Source organism: Parasteatoda tepidariorum, chromosome 9 (assembly GCF_982258835.1).
Source record: "Parasteatoda tepidariorum strain Cologne lab strain chromosome 9, Ptep-v5.0, whole genome shotgun sequence".
Lineage (NCBI taxonomy): Eukaryota > Metazoa > Arthropoda > Arachnida > Araneae > Theridiidae > Parasteatoda > Parasteatoda tepidariorum.
Genome location: NC_141763.1, coordinates 65,291,711 through 65,310,862, shown reverse-complemented (window position 1 = coordinate 65,310,862; position 19,152 = coordinate 65,291,711). Strand labels below are relative to the sequence as shown.

General features: G+C 28.7%; 1 protein-coding gene across 7 annotated transcripts in view; it reads right to left on the bottom strand.

Annotated features, from left to right (window-relative positions):
* The window catches only part of LOC147804142 (uncharacterized), a 61,848-nt gene that overhangs the window by 36,107 nt on the left and 6,589 nt on the right, over window positions 1-19,152 (bottom strand). For 2 of the 7 annotated variants that reach the window (XR_015429273.1, XR_015429275.1), the window contains exon 3: window positions 2,590-2,732. The exons of the other annotated variants lie outside the window; for them this stretch is intronic. The gene's annotated coding sequence lies outside the window, so the exon portion shown is untranslated. The remainder of the gene's footprint in view (window positions 1-2,589; window positions 2,733-19,152) is intronic. 7 annotated transcript variants of the gene reach the window in all.

Here is a 19,152-nt window from a genome sequence, read left to right as displayed (position 1 = left end):
GTAAAAATCGAGATATTTGCAGAGTCTGGACTTGGGATTTCTAAAAGGCTTGTTTGAATTGTTTTTTGTTTACATTATAAATAAAAATTTACAAGATTAATTGAATGAGCAAATAAATATTTTCACCACAAATCCACCTCGATTTTTTTCGCTTTTTTTGTTTGCTTTCTCTCCAGAATACAAGAAGCAGCGACGTCTAAATTACGAAAATACGAGCTATCGCGCCGACGGATAAAAAATACGAAAAATCTTATTTTCTGTGCGTGAAATCGGAGAAAATAGCTAATATAAGTAAGCATGCGGAAGGATTAGCAGCTAGGACGTAGTTTGAATTTTCTGTTTTTCTTTGAAAATCGTAAATAAATATAATAATTTGACTTCAACGATTGAATTTTTTTTTTTTAAAAAACGGGATATTTATAAATAAATTTTAAAAAAAAAACGAAACTTTTAGAGAATCTGAGTTTTTGATAAAAAGGCTGAAATTCGAGAGACAAAAGCGAAAAAAATCTCATCCCCGTGTAAAGGTCAACCAGTTTTATCCCAAGGAAATGATTTTTAGAGAAACTTCAGAGGGAGGAATGAGGACTTCAATAATTTCGCTCCGCGGAAAATTAAATTCCTCAGAAAGTATTTTAACTTGTGCAAAAAAAAATTTCAGCGGAAATTAGCGGGAAAAATGGAAAAATCTGAGAAAAAGCGGAAATCCGCGAATCCGCGGAAGAATCTCATCCCTGTAGATAGGTAAATTTACCGGGTTTCTGGCTCTATAGGAACACCAAATAGCGCTTTGATATTAATTTTCATAAAATTAACAATAAAGTAGGTTCTATAATATGTGATAAAAATTGGTAACTGTAGTAAAGTTTGTTCATTTTTATCTTGATACCTTAGAGCGTGGTATTTGCTCTCCGTATATTTATTAAACCATTTATTCATTTAAATTTGCTTTTCAGCTTTGTATTTTTTCACTAAATGTGAGTTATAAGAACTATAATTTTGAAAATCAACATTTCCGCTAAACTTTCACAATATGAACAGAAAAACTACCAAATAAATGGTTTAAATGCCGTATACTTTGGTTTTATTAGAGCTAGAATTATGGCTTTTTCTTTAGCATAAATGTCTTTACAATATTTTACGATATTTTCACTAGAATTTGTACTCCGTTTAATAATAAAAAACAATTTATTCGGTTAGATTTGCTTTTCAGCTTTGCATTTGTTCACTAAATGTGAGTTATAAGAACTATAATTTTGAAAATCAAAATTTCCGCTAAACTTTCGCAATATAAACGGAAAAACTACCAAATAAATGGTTTAAATACCGTATATTTTGGTTTTAATATGGCTTTTTTTAACCATAAATGTCTACAAATAAAAACATTTTTTTTATAAGAATATGTTCTGCATGCAATTATAATAACATTTAATAAATACTGATTACTATTTACAAATTAAGTTACCAAATCGATTAATATCAAAGACAAAAATATTTTCTAAGTGTAAGAATATTTGAAAAATTTTATATGCATAAATTAAAACTTTAAAAGAAATATAAAAAATTTTAGTGAGATTCTATAACTTATTTCGTATTTACAGGAAGTCAAATTTGCGGAAGCAAAAATTCGGTAGACAAAAAATTATGAAAATGAATTGACTGAAGTCTATATTATTCCTTTAAATCTAATCTAAAACCATGTTTTAATTCATTTTGCATACATAATATTATCTAGAATTGAAAAATAATATTATCTAGAATTGACTAACCGAAAAGTACCCGAAAAAGCTTTTCCAAAATGGTGGACCAAACTGAAAACTACAAACTTTTGTCCAAGGTCAAATAGTAAGAAAAAACTTCCGAAATAAATTTCTCTTATAGGTAAATATGTTCGAAGCATATTATGTGATTTCCAAAAGAAATTTTAATTGAAATTAGATTGAGATTATTTGCAATTAATTTGTACTTTTTGCAATGATATTTGCAAAAAAGTTTACTTTTCGGTTACCGGGGGCATTGAGACTCAAATATCCTTTTTTGCATTTAATTTTTTTTATTTAATTTTTAGGTGTTTAAAAATAAAAATAAAAAAATTAAAAGTTAGTAAATGACTGAAGTTTTTTTAGTCTTTCCACTTGCGCCTGACTAACCGAAAAGTACCCGAAAAAGCTTTTCCAAAATGGTGGATCAAACTGAAAATTACAAACTTTTGTCCAAGGTCAAATAGTAAGAAAAACTTCCGAAATAAATTTCTCTTATAGGTAAACATGTTCGAAGCATATTATGTGCATTCCAATCGGAATTTTAATTAAAATTAGTTACACGATTTTTAAAAAATTGACGGAAAAAAAATTTTTAATTTACAAATCTAATTAAGTTAATTTACAAATCTCTTAATCTGTTAAAGTTAATTTACAAATCTATATCACTAAAACAAATGTAACTGACAGTAGCCTTGCAACGAATCTGGCTTCCATTATTCTTGTTTTTAAATAAAAAATTGACTTTCTATCATAATTTAGAGGTTCACTAAGCAACCTTCATAATGCATGTTGTGTAATTTTTAAGTCTAAAAAAAGAAGACCTTACCCACAGTTGTGACAAATCTGAGTCTAGCAAAATCTGTTTTATTTCCAATCAAAATAGCCGCTTTCGAACCAAATGTTGTTTCAAATTTGGAGAGAATTTGGCGGGCTAGGGTGTAGTTTCGGTGATTGGTCCTTATTTTTTATCTGCAATAATGAAAAAAAAAATTTAAGAAGACATTTCCAAATTGTCACTGGCACAACGCAAAATGACATATATGATCAAAAATTAAAATAACATCGCAATTTTTGTGTAATTTTAAACATGCATCCCTAACATTGTACCATAATATTTTGCGATCGGTATTGGACCATCAAGAAGTAGATATTACATTTTGATCATGTGTGCTGATGTTATATGTGATGATGAAGTTTCAATCTTCTCCCGAAATAATTTTAAAATAAATCTGAATAATTTGATTAAAAAATGCATTAAAAATATTTTAAATTATCTTTCAAAATCTGTTGATGTCAAAACTTAAATATAAATGAATTAATTTAAAAAAAAAACTTTTGCGGAAAACTTACTTTGGCCTCAAGAAATAGCAAATTATTTTTAACTTTCCACCCTTTTTCAAATTTGATTGGCCAAAGCTCAAATAATGAGATTAAGAATTAAAATAAGAAGGAAATTTGTTTAAAAAAACTAATATCTAAAATTCAAATTACATCTCCCGAAACGGGCTTGATCTCACTTAGCAAAATTCACTTAGCAATCTCACGTAACAAAATTCATTTAGTTTTGATAAAATTATCAAAGCAAATTTCGGTGCTATCAAAAACGCTGTTACGCCGTACACAAGGAAGGTTTGCACAAGGAAATTTACAAATAAACATATTTTAGTAAAATAATAATAATGAAATCAGCATCTTTTCGAAAATAAAGTCTTTTCTAAACTTCGCATCGTCGTATTGATTTCTAACAATACCATTATTTTTATTTTATCTAAAAAGCATTAAATAAATAGCAAATTATACGAAATCATCTATCTCTACACTGAAAAAATAAACTACCAGAACCAGGGGCGTACGCAAGGGGGGGGTTAGGGGTTTAAACCCCCCCCCCCCTTGAGCTCAGACAAAGTGAATTTACAAAATAATACAGACAGAAATAAAAATTTCAGTAGAAATTATGCTGGCTATTATTTTTTAAGACTATATATTTTTATTTGCCTTATGACTGCTTTTTTTTCTCACGGTATTTCTCAGAATACTGAAAAAACGTTTACTATAATAGAGTTGTACTTTTGAAATCAAATTCACGTGATACTGTTACGGGCGAGCCCCGATCGCTGGTTCCTTTCTGTCCTGCCAGTCGCGATAGTTTTCGAGACTAGCTGGCATTCGCGAGGTCTGGAATCCTAGACGTTCTGTCGTCTTTGAGACAATTCCAGAATTTTGTAGATGCGGTTAAAAAAAATTATATGAAAGGGAGTTACATTTATTTTTGATTTTAGTCAGATTAAGAGTTATCTCTGCCGCTTGTCCTTCGGAGCTTGTTTCTAAATCTGTTTTGTTTGTAGACACTGTGCTCGTTGAAGTTATTCATTCAAGCTCGAAACTTTGAGATCGTAGCTTAGCGGATATATATGTATGTGCCAATATATATGTATAAATTTTTGCTGTTCTTGGATCTTTAGGATGTCAAAACACAAGAATTTAACAATTTTTAATTACTTTGAGAAAAAATCACAACCTGAAATTAGTGAGGTGACAGCATCTAGTATCAATGTAAGTTTTTCTGTTGAACAGAAATGTGATACTTCCGTTGAAGAAAACGTTTCTAGCGTAACAGAATCTGATGAATGTGAAAGCGGCCCTAAAAATGTTACTTCCCACCCATATGACATTGGACTTTTTTCAGAAGTTAATACATGCGAGAATAAAAAACTGGATATACTTAAAATTGTTTGGGAACCCAATCCAGCATTTGTTTTTCCTGAGAAAGGAAAAAGAAAATTGAAATTTCAATACAAATGGCTTTATCGCTGGAAATGGCTTGCATATTCAGAGGTTAAGGGTGGTGCTTTTTGCAAATTTTGTGTACTTTTCGCCCCAAGTGGTGCCAGTTCTGGAAAGCAACCTTTAGGCCAACTGTGCAATGTAAAATTTGACAACTGGAAAAATGCTGTAGAGCGATTTTCTGAACACGAGAAATGTCTTCATCACAAAAAAATCGATCAAAACTGCTGGGACATTAAACGATATTTTGCTTGGAAAGATGAAACCTGTGGATGAACAAGTTGACAAGCAGAAGAAAATTAGAAAATAGAAAAAACATTACTCCAATCATTGAAACCATCCTATTTTGTGGAAATCAAGGTCTCGCTCTAAGAGGACATAAGGATTCGGGAATAATTGCTGAACATCCAGGTGAAGAGAACGACGGAAATTTTCGGGCATTGCTTCGTTTCCGGAGTAAGAACGATTCGACTCTTAAGAACATTTTAATGTCAAGCAGAAAAAATGCTCAGTATACCAGCCTCGATTTCAGAACGAAGTTATTGAGGTTTGCAATATTTTAATCCTGCAAAAACTAGTCAGCAAGATTAATGATGCAACTTGATTTTCCATTCTTGCAGATGAAACAACTGATATTGCAGGTATAGAGCAATTATCGTTATGCGTTCGATAAGTCGATAAAGAAAATTTTAACATCAAAGAACAGTTTTTGCAATTCATTCCGGTGCATGACTTAACCGGAAAAGCAATAGCAACAACAATATTAGACCAATTACAGTCTATGAAAGTTGAAATTAAAAAGTTACGTAGACAGGGGTACGATGGTGCTGCATCAATGAGTGGAAAAATTAATGGTGGACAAGCCCACGTAAGAAGTATTGTCCCATCAGCACTCTATGTACATTGCTCTGCTCATAGCCTCAATTTGGCTGTATCAAATGCATGCGAAATAACTGGCATTAGAAATTGCTTAGGGACAACTAAAACATTATACGACTTTCTAAATACGCCAAAAAGACAGTATGTCCTATCTTCAGCAATAGAGGAGATGGAAACCAGCTCTAAGAGGGAGAAAATTAACTAATTTTCAGCTATGTGCAACCCTTTGGCTATGTGCAACCCTTTGGATGGAAAGATACGACTCAGTAACCGCTGTGGTGGAACTTTTCGAGCCTATCGTCGAAACACTACAAAAAATATCAAAATGGAAGGATAAGGAATCAGCTACCCAGGCTAATTCTTTACTGTGCACAGTATCTAATTGCCAGTTCGTAATATCTCTTTTGTGCATTTACAAAGTTTTCACCATAACAATCCATCTCTGTAGATACCTACAAAAAACAAGCATAGATTTGACAGAGGCAGTGAGTCTTGCAGAAGATGTCATTAAAGATCTAAAATTAATGCGTGAAAATGCCACTGAAACATTCTCTGAAATATTCAGCTCTTCTTCTCTTATGCTAACAAGCATTGGATCTTCCACTTCCATGCAAATCCCTAAAATAACGGGAAGACAGAAAAATCGCGATAATTTTCCTTCATCGACACCGGAAACATATTTCAGAGTTAGTGTTTTTATTCCATTTATAGAAAATTTTATAACCCAATTAGACTTAAGATTTGTATCGCATCGTGATATTTTGAAAGGATTTCAGGGTCTTGTACCTGCCGATCCTTTCATTTGCCAACCTTCAAACATAAAGGCTTTTGAAGCCTTAGTGGAATTTTACGCTCAAGATTTGGATACCTGTAAAGAAAGTCTTAAGTCTGAACTAAAACTCTGGTATAAAAGATTAAAAAAGATTAGTGAAGACAGAGGTAGTGCTCCAAAAACTGCGGCGGGTGCTCTTGGAATGTGCAATAAAGATATAACACCAAACATTTTCAAACTCCTAGAAATATTGGTCGTTCTACCTGTTTCAACGAGTGCAAACGAAAGATCCTTTTCGACTTTACGCCGTTTGAAAACTTATTTACGCAACTCAACGGGAAATAATAGAATGAATGGATTAGCGCTCTGAAGCATTCATAGAAAATTTACCCCAGCTGTAGAATACATTTTAAACGAACTTGCAAAAAAACCCCGTCGTTTGGATATTACTGTATAAATCAATAAATTTTCAGCGTGTTTGCATACTGGTTTAATTCCCTATTTGTTGGTAAGTTATTTTTTGGTTAAATTCATAGGTTTTCTATGGAATATTCATATTTATACGGTTATTATTTAGGTAGCTGTTACAGTATGAGTAGGCAATAATAAACATGGTTCGTTGATCAGACAGTTTTTTTAATGTATTGACAGATTCAAGCGCTTTATCATTAAATTCAAATTTAGTGTTTTCTTTGATTAGATTTGTTAAAGGTAACGCGATTTTAGAAAAATTTGGAATAAATTTCCTATAAAAACCTACCATGCCTAAAAAGGATTGTACCTGTTTTAAATTTTGGGGAATTCTAGCATTATTTATTACATCAATATTATTTTTATCCGGGAAAACGTTACCATTTTCAACAGTAAATCCTAAATATGTTACATTTGATTTGTCTTTAAAAATTTATATTTCTTTGGTTTTAATTTAAGCCCGTGCTTGCGCAATCTACCAAAAACAATTTTTAGTTTCTTTAAGTGTTCGTCTACATCATTTTCTGAAGCTATAATTATATCATCGAGGTATACTCCAATTTGTAAAGGTCTGAGACCAGACAAGGCGATTCTCATTAATCTTTGAAAAGAATTAGGTGAATTTCGCAATACGAATGGGACGCGTAACCGCTCATACAACCCATTTTCTGTAGCGAATGCTGTTTTAAATGTATCATTAGGATTAATTTTCATTTGATAAAACCCTGCGCAAAGATCAAAAATGGTGAACAATTTTGCTCCAGAAAGGTTGTCAACAAGATCGGTCATATTAGGAATCGGATGTGAGTCAGGGAGTGTTTTTAAATTTAGTTTACGAAAATCAGTACATAGCCTATGAGAGCCGTCCTTTTTCTTTACTAGTACAATCGGAGCTGAATATGGAGACGTACTCTCCTTAATAATTTTATTCTCAAGTAGCTCATTTATTTGTTTTTCCATTTCGGGTTTTAGATGGTGAGGAAGCTTGTAATGACATTGCCTTACCGGTATATCATCAGTTAAATCTACGAGATGTAAAAGGGTGTCGCATCCTGAAAGATCTTTTATGCTTTTTGCGAAAATGTCTGGGTAATTCTCTAAAAATTGTTTCCTGTTTTCCTTCTTCTAAATGATCGATTTCGATATCACCTCCCCATGCCTCAAAATCATCTCCAAGGAATTACATTGCTCTACATGTGTTTTGCTTAAACATTCGAGTATTGCGATACAGTTTTTATTTAGGTGTATACATTCATCCTGGGTATTAATTATTGTTATCGGATAAACATTCGACTCAGAAAAATTCGATTCGAAAGAAAGGCTCCAAAATATACTTGTTTTGAGTGTATAATTTAATTCCTGTTGCATTATCACATAAATTACATTCTACTTTATCTATTTTGCTGTTTGTCCAATTTAATCTTAAATTTTCATTCTCGATATAATTCTTTTCGAAATTTAGGTTAAATTTATTTACTGCCAAAAATGGGTTACCTAAGACCATGTCATAATCTGAATTTATTCAATTAGGGGCTATAAAAATATCTTCCTTAAAAAGATTATCATTAATTTTAAAATGTATGTTAACAAAAGAATTGATTCTGGCTGTATCACCCGTAAAATTTTGAACTAGCAAGTTACACTTTTCAATTTTAAATTTACACTGCATTTCTTCCAAAATTTCCTTGGATATAATATTAAGAGATGATCCTGAGTCCAACATAGCAACGTAATTTTTTTTATTTACTTTTAATTGAATTTTGGGCAAGGGTACTATACTTTCTTTTCTCATGATGTTTAAAGATGGCACTATGAGTGGGGTAGCAACGGAAAGACGCGCCTCATCTATTCCCCCCCTTTCTCGTTTAAATTATTTGATCTCCGTTTCTGATAACAACGTTCCTCTAAGTGGCCATGCCTTCCACAATAATAGCAAATTAAAGTTTTGCACGCGGGTGCAATGTGTCCTCTCTTGTTGCATCATTTACATATTTTTATTTGATTGCCTGGCCTAGAATTTTGATGGTCATATCTACCTCTACTTTCCCTACTCCTGATTTGCATTTGCTTAATGTTTTCTGCTAAAATCGCTATTTTTTCTTTTAATTCTTTCTTTATTTTCGCGCATATTTCTTAATTCAAAATTATTTACCTAATCGGTAGTGGGCCTCGCGATTGATAATGATTCCTCAAAGTTTATGGTATGTTTTTTAAATTCTCTATAGTCAATGAACCCAGCAGCTCCTATTCCCTTTAAAATCTCACCTTTAATGCCCTGTCTGGCTGCACTGAGCAATAACTGCAGTCTGTATGATCACTATTTGATTCACTATATGATAAAATGCCTCACTATTTTCTTCCGGAATGCAATTGTATGAAAGGCTTTCAATTCGTGAAAGAAATTGTCTAACACTCTCTACAGGTAACTGGTAAGCGGAAGTTAGTTTACCAATACTAGCAGTTACCGAATTCTTTCTTTCGAATCTAGTTTTTAGTTTTTTTGACAATATCGTTAAAAGATACAGATTTCTTGCGCCTCTCCTGTAATTTTAAATTTTAACGTGAATATCTTGTCTTTTTCTGACCAATCACAATGTTCTGCTATTTCGTTAAGTCTGTGAATGAATTAATTTAATGAAGAACTAATGTCAAATTTCGGAATAAAATTTTAATAATCTGCAATAAAATTTGAAGTGACTCTGACACTCGGAATAATAACGGGAGTATTGCTCGCAACTAAAATTTCCGTGTTTTCACCTGACTCATTCATAATGATAAATTATTTAACTAATCATTAAAAATCAACTTATTCAGTATGACAATAATCTAGCTCACCTATTACTATAACTATAACCTAACACAATTTTGCAATAAAACATTTTAAAAACATATATTACAAACCTTCATTGATATACATAAAAATCATAGTAATTACCATAAACAGAAATAAATAAAAATAATTCAGAAAAATAACATGCTAAAATTTTACACTGCAAAGCACAAGTTCATATTGTGTACAGTCCGCAAAAAAAAAAAAAAAAGATATCACCCTGAATAACTTTCGTTCTAATGATCGGATTTTCACGAACTAAAAGTCAATCTTAATGGTTCCCGGGGGTGACCTCAAATATGCTAATTAATTACTGCTAACTATTAATTAAGTTACCAAATCAGACACAAAAACGTACTTTCTCTGAATAAACATACATTCTTTTTTACATATTTGGATTTTTCATCTTCAAAATATAGGGTGTAGCCGCAATCTGGGAAATGTGGTCCCCATAGTTTGGTCAGGAGAGCGATTCAAATTTCGGGCCCCTTAATGTTAATTTCGCTTTTTGCGTTTTCAGTCATATTTTAAAAACTAATGAAGCAATTCAAAAAAAAATTTCACCCACTCATAAAACTCATTTACTCAAAGATAATTTTATGAAAAAAATAATTTTTAATAATTATTTATTATTTTTTATTATTTAATTAAAGTGAGGATGAAAAAATGTTGAATTATAAGGTATGAATTTTTTTATACCATATTAATCTACATATTTTTCAATTGAAAAATCTAAAGTTTCAACTGTTTTTATTTATTAGAAGACGAGAAAAATTAAAATTAATTATTTAAAAAAAATAATTTGGCGACAATGAAGAAATGATTAAGTGGGGCGATAAATATTAAAATGTGATAAACTTACGAGGAACTTAACTTAGCGAGAGTAGCGAAAATTTCATTCATATTTTTTTCGCTAATAATCGTTTGCAAATCTTTTTATTTTTATTTTTTTTAAACTATAAAATACGATGTTTCTTTTTTAATAGTCTAAAATTCTATTTGTAATTTAGTAAAGAAATTTGAATAAAACATCTTATTGAATAAAAAACATTTTATTCAACGAATGTCGAGTTTTATAAAAGCATGCTTCTGATAGAATATAATTATACACCAGATTGTGCTTATTTAATGTGATTATTTTTTAGTTTTTTCATCTCAATAACTAATACAATTTCAATAATATACACACGTATGAATTGATTTGGTATAAAATATTTATCAATTTCTTGAATATATAGTTTTTATAAATATTATGAAAAATATAAAATATTTTATATTTTTTATAAATACGTAGTAAACATATTTAAGCATACTTCACATCATCCCAAATTTCTCAACATCTTATATATCGTTATATAATTTTTTAATCGCCTGTCCGGAAGTGTTTCGCAAAACTATTTTACCAACTATTTAATTAAATTTTAACATTTTTAAAAATCTTATTCCTCACCCTACTACATTTATCATTTCTTCATTAATATACTTATAAATTTTTTAGTACTTTAATTTAGGTTTTCTTTAAAGTGAAGCTCCTTTTTAAATTATAGTCAAGTTTTTTTTGAAAGAATTATTGTCTGCTAGCTAAGAATAAAACCTTGTTAAGAAATTAAAAACATTCCACTGTTTACAATTATTTGATGCAAAACAGCTGATTATTTACTAAGCATACTATTTTTTTCGAAAAAGGAATATAAATCATTGATAGTCTTTTTTTTTGTTTTGTTTCTTGTGACTTCAACATAGATTATCTAAAATAGTGTTGATGCTTTAGAAGTCACTACAAAGAGTCTAAAGATACCGAACATAAAAAGCTGTCGAATATGTAGCCAAAATTTTTAAGCGTCTTAAAATATCTCAGTATCTTAAATGTCGTCCTAACATCTTAGTTGTGAAATTAAATTTTTAATTATCTGACCACGCGTGATTCAATAATTATTTCATTATATCTTTTACTCTTTCTTTATGATTACATGTAGATTTTTTTCCGGATAATAAGCTAAACTATTTTGTTTAATTTTTGCTTAATTTAGGTTTTCTTTAAAGTGAAGCTCCTTTTTAAATTATAGTCAAGTTTTTTTTGAAAGAATTATTGTCTGCTAGCTAAGAATAAAACCTTGTTAAGAAATTAAAAACATTCCACTGTTTACAATTATTTGATGCAAAACAGCTGATTATTTACTAAGCATACTATTTTTTTCGAAAAAGGAATATAAATCATTGATAGTCTTTTTTTTTGTTTTGTTTCTTGTGACTTCAACATAGATTATCTAAAATAGTGTTGATGCTTTAGAAGTCACTACAAAGAGTCTAAAGATACCGAACATAAAAAGCTGTCGAATATGTAGCCAAAATTTTTAAGCGTCTTAAAATATCTCAGTATCTTAAATGTCGTCCTAACATCTTAGTTGTGAAATTAAATTTTTAATTATCTGACCACGCGTGATTCAATAATTATTTCATTATATCTTTTACTCTTTCTTTATGATTACATGTAGATTTTTTTCCGGATAATAAGCTAAACTATTTTGTTTAATTTTTTTCTTTAGCACGATTCCCAAGATATTATTGTAGTATAATTTGTTATCAGGAGAAATGCCTTATTTTGTTGAGCAGGAAATAATAAAAATTGAAATTTGTAAGAAGATTCCGAAGCCGTGCCAATTTTAGAACCATCTGATTTTTTAACAAAAATGCAATAAAAAATACGCAATTTCCGATCTTATTTTGATTAAAAATAAAAAAAACGTGGCAAGAAGGCTAACATACTTTTTTCAGAAATTGCGAAAACCAATTTTTCCTATATTTCGTCAAAAGAGCATAAGAATGATATTGCTCCAAGGGACCTACTCAATAAATTCGCTATTTCCAGAATGAAATCTGTTTGATCGAAACATGTTATTCCTTGAAAATTAAAACGAGGAAAAAATTAACTTTTATTATTTATCTAAGCTTATTCCATTTATAACGGTATTAAGGTTAAGGATATGCGATGGAAGCCCCGTTTACTATAACCACATTTTAAAATTACATCAATAATTTTAAGCAAATAAGGGTGTAAAAATAAACTTGATCAAAATACTCCGAAAGTATACCCTAAAAATATATGTAGAATAAACTTTGGAATCGATATATAAAAAATACCTTTTCAAACAACTTCGAGTAGGACGGAAACGCAAACTTTTTTGAAATAGTTGTCCTTGAAACTATTTAATTTCGATTTCTGGCGCTAGGGGACATTCCAGTATCACATTCGACTTTTGAAATTTAAAGCTTGCAGCAAAAAAAAAAAAAAAAAAAAAAAAATCATTAATTTTTTTACAAAGTTGTGAATTATTATTTTTTTCAATCAAAGAACTTGTGCCTATAGCTGATGTAAAACTTATTTTAATATCGAGTGAAATAATTTAATATGTTGTGTAACTAAATAGATAATCCTAAGAAACTGAATCGAAAATATAAAAACTTCATTGATTTAAAAAATAATAGATGATAATAAAAATAGACATGTTTTGAGTGTCCAATAATAAAAATCACAAGTTATTCAAGCTTGACAAGTTTTGAGAATGGGCGATTATATTTGAACGCTCGAAACATGTCGACTTTTACTTCCCTCTTCATATTTTTTGAGGCCTGGTGAGTTTTTATCATCAATTATACCGTTTTACATTTGAGTCTTGATCATTATTTTGATAAGGATTTTACGCTCGTTAAAGTAAACATAAGCATTCCTATATTTTAACAGGATTTATGTGGTCTTTAAAAACGTAATAGCATCAATATTGTAAAAGTTATATTTAACTTAAAAATTAAAATTTTGAGACCAGATATTTTGAGTTAATGAAATTAAATATTTTATCTTTTAGGTTTTTGTGCCCCCATTTCAGTATCTTAAGAGCTCTGCTCAAAAAGAGAGTATCAGATATACATAAGAAAACAAAAATAATCATAATAGCAGTATTCGGGGGTAAATGTAGCTTATCGTAATTGAAGAATATGCTGTGCGACATTTTATGGTGAATTTGCGAACGTAGGTTCCAGAATGTATCGAAATATACCTAAGGATGCTATTTGCTAATCATCTTTATCCAGAGAAAACCATGTAACCTAAATATCTAGCAGAATGAAGCGATTTTTTAAACAATGAATCATACAATATGCAACATATTATTTCAATATCTTATTCTTAAATATAACATGTTTCAATGTTTTTAAAAGGCCACTAAGCATTCAGAAATTCCTTGAGTTATAGAAAGAAGAAATATCGTAAATTACAGAAAACCTTGTGAATGTGTATTAGAATTACTATACAATCGACATTTTATTTTTCAAGCACTTTTTGTTTCTTCAAACTTTCTTGCCTAGACTCGATTAAATCTGTGAAAATGATTATTACTAAAATTTTGTATATAGCTATAATAAGTTATGTCAGTTTGATTTCAGTAAGAAATCCTCGAATAAATATAGCAAAAACAACATATCTAAATAATATCAGCAAGAAAGTTCATGTATTTTAATTCTAAAAACTTAAAAAATCATAAATAATTTATAAATCAATTCAAATTTTCTTTTCAAAGGAGATTTAAAAATTTTTTTTTTTTTGCTTTTTGGACAGAAATCAGCTTAAAAATTGTCTATTGCCTAGAAACTTCGAGATATTTTCTATTAACAATTAATTAAACCTCTCCCAGCAATCACAGAACATTATTTCATTTTTTTTTTACATTCAGAGTTCTTTTACTAGGTTGCCTAGCAACCTAGTAAAATTAAGCATTAAGCTTTGAATTAGTCAATGGGTTATCTTAAAATATTCATTTGCGCTGGCAACTTTTTTTGGCGGTTTTCTGGACTATCGCCAAATATATAAACCTTTATTGCTACCCAATTTTTTAAACATTTTGTCTACCCCCCCCCCTAATTCAAGTGTCTAGATTCCAAATATGTAAAAAAAAATGTATGTTTATTCAGATAAAGTACGTTTTTGTCTGATTTCGTAACTTAATTAATAGTTAGCACTAATTAATTAGCATATTTGAGGTCACCCCGGGAACCATCAAGATTGACTTTTAGTTTGTGAAAATCCGATCATTAGAACGAAAGTTATTCAGGGTGATATCTTTTTTTTTTTGCGGACTGTACACATATAATTTTATTACAGTTTTAACTCAGTATATAACCATTTAAGAGACGAGTTTCATAAGAAACATTTCATTCACTTGTGTAACTTTTTTTAAATTCCTCTTGACCTTACATTTTTTGAAAGGAAATTTCAAGATGTTTTTTTCGTTAAAATAAATAAATAAATAAAATCTTCATTGTCAGAGGGAGCAGTTTTTTCTCATTTTTAGACAATGACAAAAGAGAGAGAGGAAGGTAAGTTTATTTATTTTTTATAAAACATTTTTTATTTACCCATTTCTTAGAGAAATATGTGTTTATTATGATATTAAATATGTATTTAAGATTTCTATTCCCTGATGTATTTTTAACGTAACTTTTCCTTTTCTGCATTTTTAGAAATCTTATATTGGGTAAAATAATGTGTTAAAATGATTTTTCCAAATTCGAAGCTATGAAGTTCAATGAGTTCGAATTTATTATTATTTTATTACATAGAAGCAAACTGAAAATTGCTTGAACAGTATCTGATGTATCAAAGGCTCTAGGATGGAAATTAAGTCTGACGATTCGTATGCATTGCGAATCCACTGTAGCTTGTATTTTTAAAACAACCCATTTCAAAAATCAATATAATTTATTATTTTACACCTAATAAGCTTTCCAAAAAGAGTGGACAAAAAACTCTGAGAAAATTATGCAGTACTTTCCCAAAAACCAGGCAAATTTTAATTCAAAAAGAGAAGTCCGAATATATTTATTAACAAAGATATCAATACAAGAATGAGTCTTTTTATTTAGTATTTATGGCTCAACATCTTTATCAATAACACTGTTAGAAATGCTTTGTTATTCGTCTCAAGCTATAAAGTCAAAAATCTGAACGAATGTTTATTAAGAAAAAAGAGTATGATTTTGCGTTTTAAATCATGTATTAAATTGTTATTTGCACCTGCAGTGATTAAATTGCATATCTTAAATGTGCCTCTCAAAACATGGAAACTGCATCTTAGTACGAATAATATTTTGTCCTACTAGTTTTCATTAATGAAATATATCTTTGCTGTTATAAACTTTCAATCAAAATGAACAATGTTGTGTTAATAAACATTGAAAATATATGGATAAGCTATCTTATTAAATCTACAATATAGTAAGTAAAAATCCAATATAATATGTATAAAAATATTATTTAATATCTATGTATCGGGAAATTAAGCTTGTATTTCTCTTGTTTTAATCTAGCCATACAGTGCTATTGTAAGTTCCAAAAATCACAATCATATGTGATGCCTTCAACTAGCAAGCAACATTGTTTATAACAGAAGATTTTCGATTGCAATTGCTAAGAATACAAAAGAGGATCAACTTCTTGATTTCAGAGTTGTAAGAAAATGTAGCTGCACCACAACTAATAGCTAATTTTCTACAGAATTTTTCAACTTCTTATTTGAAATATTCTCGAGCAGCATGACAAATAAAAAAATTTGTTTTATTCCGCTTACAAGTAGTGTCTTATTTTCCACCCTTATTCTTATTATAAGGGGTGATTGTGAGCCCAATTAAAAGATCCTGAAAATTTCCTGAGTAAAATCATTAATGACGCATTTCAAAAAATTAATATCTTTATAAATTTAAATCATTTGATATTTTCACAACGTGAAAGTCTACATAAATTATATGCAGCATAACTTAAATTAATAATTATGTATTTAGTTTACTTTTATCTCTAATCACATTTATTATTTTACCAGAAAAAATATCTACAAATTAAAGAGAAGCCAAGAATAAATTCTAGTTCTAATATTTTTAAATAAAATATACAAAAATTTTTATACTATACATAAATGTGATCGAAGATTTCTGTAAACTTCTGGACTGTGGATTTCCTGATCGCGGATAGCAAAACATCTTCAAACCCGGATTTTTTCCAGAGCACATTCATCTCTGTATTATTTTCAATTTAAAGATGGAGAGAGAGGGGGGGGTAATTTAAATAGTTTGTAAAGAGAGGCTTGAACTAAGCAAAGTATAATAAACAATAAGAGAAATTATGCTATGTTTACAGATAATTCGAATAGTCGAAAATAGTATTTTTTATTTCTAAATAAAATGCAACTTGCAATTTATTTAAATATAATAATTATAAATTTAATTTTTAACAATCTACATTGAACTTTTAGCAATCTATTATCAACCAACAACCATAAATTCCAACGTCAGGGCTTTATTGCTAACATCCACTGTAGCACTTTCGTCATGGTGCGGGGATTAGGTTCGCAAGTACCATATGATTAATGGATGGGAGGCTTTCTTGTGTGTTCATTGATAAGATTTGGTTTTGAAATAGTCAAATACTATATAATACACCATTTCTTACAATATATTTAATAATTCCATTAAAATTTCCTATAATTTACATAGATATAGCAAATTTTTTTCTCCATAAATGCTTATAAAAAGTAATGCTTGCATTAAGCTTTCATTTTTATTTAAAAATTCTATCATAAATTTTTTATTTCAAACTTTCTTCATAACCACTTATCAACCCACTAAAAATTAAGCAAGCCTAATAATATTGCGATCCAGTTGCAGACAATAGATTCAGACTAAAGGCATTTGATTTATATGTAAGCATAAGTAACTTGAAATGTTAATATTAGACAGTTATATGGGTGATTCTTTGGAAACATGACAATTGGAAAGAAAAAAAATTTTCAAATTTAAAATCTTCAAAATAATCTCTTTTTTTTGTATATTTATTTACTTACATTTATTAATATCTTACAGACCGCAGTGTAGTTTATTGAAATTTGCTCAAGGAAAAATATTTAATTGGTGCAATCAATTAAATCTTTATATCAAGCAAAATTAGTTCCAAAAATTTAAAAAAAAAAAGAAAAAAAGATTTTTTTAAAGTTTATAAATACAAAAATCAAATAAGAGCTGGGTCGTAGAGAGAATTTGTAATCTGACTCAACTAAATAACCTTTTCCTAACTTTTCAATAAATTCTGCATTCAAAATAATCATGTCTATAAATCGGAATTGTAAAAAAATTAGCCCAACTCCGATTATGAAAATTATTTAGTTAAACGAATGTTTATAATCAAGAGGATAGAAATATTACTTTTATTAATTTTACTACAATCGTTTAAATTATTACTTATTACAAAATTAATTTATAATCTTTAAACATTTTTGAGCCTATTTTTTTTTACTAAAATATTAAAAAAGTACACATAAAGCTATTGAGACTGAGGGACAATCTAGCTATTGATTTTCTGGAGACGGCAAAACGTTATGATTAAATGAAAATAAATAATATTAATTGCGAAAATATAAATCACCATTGAGATAAAAAAATGGGGAGGGAACTTAAATAGACAGAAAATTATAAAGAGGAACGAAATGTTTCTGTTACTTTTATTATTCTTTGTAATCTTTTATTATTCTTTGTATTCAAGGCGATCTTTCAAAACTATTTCGTATTTTTACAAACTTTAATTCATGATTTGGACTATTTTAAAATTAATATTGTCTATGGAGCTGTAATTATTTCTAAAAGCATAAATACATTACAAATAATAAAGTTAACGAATATCTTTTAGATTGATAGATTCATATCATTGACGCATAATCAAACATATTTTTTTTTTGTAAAATTACTTACTTACTTTTAAAATAATTACATCCCAATACACTTTTATAATTAAAAATGTATTTATAATTATGATTTCATGACAATCCATGTTAACATTGCACCAATTTTTATAGCAAATAATGCAGATTTATAAATTATTTAATTAAATATTTAACAAATTAATAAGGTATCCTTCAGCTCATAAAATTCCTAACTCATATTTATTAAGCTAAGTTGAAAAGGTAAAAATTTAATTAATTAACCATGATACATTAAATTAAATTTGAATTTAATTTAACGTATCATGGTTAGTTTCCTTAAATATTTATTAAAGAATCAGTTTGGGTTAAGACATTTATTTGTTATGCGTGATTGTGCGTTAATATTTTTTACAAATGCATGTTTTGAATCTAAGCTTAAATGAAAATTTCAATACATTATAAGTCGGTGGTTGGTTTTCTGAAAATTTGGAGTCGAAAATTTCAACTACTAACTCTATAACTATGGTTCGAAAAATATGAAAAACTGTTTTAAAGATAAACTAAATATATAAAACGATTAATTGTAAAAAAAATTATCAAAAATTTCTGCATGGGTTTTTTAAAAAATGGTGAAGTAAATACGAAGTATCCGCGCATTGTTAAGACTTTGTTAAGTAGAAAAAATTAGATTTATTTTTGGAAAAAGCATAAATTATTAATAGAATAAACTTTATATTGAGAAGAAAGAAGAGTTAAAATATCTAAAAAATATAATTGAAAAAAAAAATAGACTTTCTTATACTAAGAAATTTATTTGTAAGTATACTTTATTAAGACAATCAACTGTAAAAATTTAAAATCTTTTAAATTCTAATTAGATTTTCAAACAAAAGAAGGTGGCATAGGACTCATCTC